This window comes from Bos grunniens, chromosome 1 (assembly GCF_055505025.1).
Source record: "Bos grunniens cultivar Pamir isolate PY7600 chromosome 1, Bosgru_T2T1.0, whole genome shotgun sequence".
NCBI classification, from domain to species: Eukaryota; Metazoa; Chordata; class Mammalia; order Artiodactyla; family Bovidae; genus Bos; species Bos grunniens.
In genome coordinates, this window is record NC_141165.1 from 126,011,376 (window position 1) to 126,015,777 (window position 4,402).

Genomic DNA, 4,402 nt, shown 5'->3' on the forward strand with positions numbered 1-4,402 from the left:
TGTAGGAGTTGCTTGTATATTTTGAGATTAGTTGTTTGTCAGTTGCTTCATTTGCTATTATTTTCTCCCATTCTGAAGGCTGTCTTTTCACCTTGCTAATAGTTTCCTTTGATGTGCAGAAGCTTTTAAGTTTAATTAGGTCCCATTTGTTTGTTTTTGCTTTTATTTCCAATATTCTCGGAGGTGGGTCATAGAGGATCCTGCTGTGATATATGTCAGAGAGTGTTTTGCCTATGTTCTCCTCTAGGAGTTTTATAGTTGCTTTCAATGTTGCGATGGTTTCTGCCATACAACAATGTGAAAAAAATATGGAACACTTCATTAATTTGTGTGTCATCCTCATACAGAGACCATGCTAATCTTTTTTTATAGCTCTAATTTTAATATATGTGCTATATAAGAATACAAATAAGGATGTGTATTTTATTCTGAAACATAGTATTATATTTTTCTTTTAATTCATCATTTGGAAGGGGAAATATCATCATGTGTTTTCATTTTAATTTTCTGTCTTCTCATAATAGCATTGTATAAAATTATCTATGTGTGTGTGTGTGTGTGTGTGTGTGTGATTATAGCAGTTTACCACATTCTCAGTTGAATGGCACTTTGTTCTTTGAGTGACAAATTATAACCTCTTCAATGCCTCAGTGTATATGTGTGTTTTTGGTCTTGTTTGTTTGTTTTTTGTAGCGGCAAAGGTTTTGTGTCCTCTGACTTTTTGATTCCTGTTTCTTACAAAGGAAATATCTTTTTTTTTTTTTTTTTCATTTTTGCTGCCTAATTTCTAACGAATAGTTTCACCCTTCCTGGTTAAAGTCTATTCTTACACAGAAGTAATGGCTTTAGAAGTTGCAACCTTGAATTGTGCTTGGCTTTAATATGCTTTCTATGATTAACATATCTACCATAATGCTTTTTGTTACAGGCTTTCTCTTTGGGGAAATGGCTTTAAAGTAATTTTTCAAATGGCTTTAAAGTAATTTTTCCATTTTTTTCTACTGTCTTCCCTCTGCTCTCTTCTGTGCATTTTCCCCCAAAACTATTCTTATTTGACACTTACTGCAAAGGCTTGTCATAGAAATATAATAGAGAGCTCAGTAATATTTGGTTTTTTTATAGAGTTCAATATATTTTATTTACTTAACAGTAATCTGAAGTGTGGGCATTTTCTGTGTTCAGGTTATGATGAGGAAATGTTTTTGTGTGATTTCATTTTTTTTCTTATTTTTCCTTATTTAGAAGGTAGATGGGTACAAATGGTTTTAGGCAACCATTCTTTTCCTCAGCTATGTGGAAGATCTTGGCACTGCTTTTTTATCCTCTAATCTTTCTCTTGGTCATGGTGCTTGAAATTATCCATGACTACAGTTTTAACCTGAGCAATCATCTATGACATTATTTTATATAGATTTATTATTCCAATCATATTATTTCATTTTAAAATATTTTGTATAATGGTATTGTATAGTGAATTACAAGACATTTTCATGAAAAACAGTAGTTCAAATATACAAATAAAAGTATTTGAAGAAGTAAAATATATCTGAATGAACATGGTTTTTGATATGTTATTTAATATATGTGTTCTACTAAAGTAGTAAAATATTACAAGTATATATTTGACTATTCTATATCTGAACATTTAAATAATCATTAGCTAAAGATGTCTCTCAGTGTATATTCATCTTAGTAAAATGGAATATTGTCTTCTCTTCAGGCTTTCAGAGTATTTACTATGTATTACATGTATGTTCTCATGTATAGCTAAAAAGAATTGACATGGTACATAAGTTGTGATCTTATTGAACAATCATTGCTTTATAAAGGACTTGTAAAAAAAAAAGTACAAAGTGATAAAAAGACACTATTACAGTTTTTTCTAGTATATTTTTGCTTTGTTATCAATGACTGTGTTTGAATACATGAGTTTTTTTTTAAGGAAGAGGGAATTTATGCAAGAAAAAGCCAATCTATTCCAGTGGTTGAGAATTTCAGAAATATGTCATTGGATGAATAATTCTTGAGTGAACTGGGATAGTAGCTTAGTAGTTTGGTGCCAAGTACTTAAAATAAACACTTGGAGAGAGAATGGATAAATACATATAGAAGAGAGAGGATAAAATGTTGAAGGGAGTTATAGACCTGGTTTTAGAAGTGAAGGACCTGAGCAAGAATCACAGTTGGTAGCTACACAGCTCTGTCTGTATACTCACAGGACTGTCATGTTGAACATTAGATTAGGTATGCACAAGAGTAAAGGTTGTAACAAGAGTAAAATAGACCTAAAAGAAAATCACTTTCTAATAAAAAAAAAAACACACTTCAAAATATGATAGATTCAAAAACAAGCCTACAGTATTTTGCAGCTCCCTCTGAAGTGTTAGAGTCTGTCTTTGAAAGTATGCTGCTTTGAAACTATGCTGGCCTTGTGATTTGCATTGACTGGAGTATATCGTAGAGATTATGTTGGGCAAGTTCCAGAGCTTAGGTCTACTGAGGCCTTATGGCTTCCACATATGACTTCCATGGGATATTGTTCTAAAACTGACATGTAAAGGAGCTAGTCCTATTTACTGTGGATTCAGAGATCATCAGTGATTCGGAATGGAAGGAAGGAAGGAAGGAAGCCACAACTGCAGTCACTGTCTCTGTACAACTTGAGTGGGGCCAACTCAGATATCCTCGACCAGCTCTTCCTCTTGCTGACTGTAGCCACATGGATAAGTCTCAGCATGTTCAATAGCAGATCCAGCAGCCAGCCAACCCACAAGCTTTTGAGAAATACTCCACCATTCTTCTTTTAAGAATCATTTTTGGGGTAATCGATATGTCAGCAATAGTTATTCATGCACAAAAATTGAGATATTTACAGACAAAATGAAGCACTAAAATTCAAGTAATATTCTCAAGATAGTCTTAAATTAGATACTTGCTTAGAGAATTAAATTATCTTAAATTAGATACTTGGGACTTCCCTGGTGGCTCAGATGGTAAAGCGTCTGCCTACAATGCAGGAGACCGGGGTTCAATCCCTGGGTCAGGAAGATCCTCTGGAGAAGGAAATGGCAACCCACTCCAATACTCTTGCCTGGAAAATCCCATGGACAGAGGATCCTGGTAGTCTACAGTCCATGGGGTTGCAAAGAGTCAGACACGACTGAGAAACTTCACTTTCTATAGAGAATATGATTGGATTAAATTACTTTTTAAGATCATTTCCAAATCTGTGATTCTATCATATTGGGAAGAATAGCTTCAAATCATAAGGATTACTTTATCTAAGTGTTAGTATCAGCTGAAATTGAAAACACCAAGATTTTGCCACCAGATAATATTTTTTGCTGCTCTCAAACACCTCACTTATCAGAAGGAAGTCCACCTTAGTGATCTGAGTAGGGGTCAGTATGAAGAGTGCCAACCTGTGAAGTAATCAAAAATGTGTGTTACTCATGTCAGACTTTTCCCGCTAATACTGTTTCTTTGAAGGGAATTGTTTTTCTGGCATAAACTACACCCTAATATGCATTATCTCTTGATTTCCAGTTTAAGTTTCTTTAAGGTGAACATGAGTCTTCATGATTCTTGATACTTATAAAGCAAATTCAGTAGAAAATAAATCTGAATTATATTTACCTTCCCAAACTCTTAGTCTTTTCCCTCCACATTGAATATGTCAGAAAATTATCCAGCTTCTCAACTTTATAGATCATTTCTAAAAACTCAACTACATTTGCAAAGAATCAATGTTCTCTTTCTTTTCACACTTATATTTAATGGTTTTACATTTATGGAATTCTTATTTGAACCAAGCAATACAGTAACAGTATGCTGATAAAATTATTTATTGGGAATAGATACGACTATTGGTATGTAACGACCAAAATGTGAGTAGAAGTGTGGATTATAATAGAGAGTAGTCTAATTCCCATCGGTGTGTTTAGTTTACACTTTCAGCTAGTAGTTTAAACACTGAATTTAATAATCAGTTAATAGGGCTTCAGCAATACATGAACCGTGAACTTCCAGATGTTCAAGCTGGTTTTCGAAAAGGCAGAGGAACCAGATATCAAATTGCCAACATCTGCTGGATCATGGAAAAAGCAAGAGAGTTCCAGAAAAAAACTTCTACTTCTACTTTATTGACTATGCCAAAGCCTTTGACTGTGAGGATCACAATAAACTGAGGAAAATTCTGAAAGAGATGGGAATACCAGACCACCTGACCTGCCTCTTGAGAAACTTATATGCAGGTCAGGAAGCAACCATTAGAAACGGACATAGAACAGACTGGTTCCAAATAGGAAAAGGAGTATGCCAAGGCTGTATATTGTCACCCTGCTTATTTAACTTACATGCAGAGTACATCATGAGAAATGCTGGGCTGGAAGAAGGACAAGCT

At 34.2% G+C, this 4,402-nt stretch overlaps 1 non-coding gene across 1 annotated transcript; it reads right to left on the bottom strand.

Moving 5' to 3' along the window:
• Positions 1-302: 302 nt before the first annotated feature.
• On the bottom strand, positions 303-406 carry LOC147380194 (U6 spliceosomal RNA). The gene has a single exon (XR_015135546.1). It is a non-coding gene; the product is annotated as a U6 spliceosomal RNA (small nuclear RNA).
• Between the last annotated feature and the right edge of the window lie 3,996 nt (positions 407-4,402).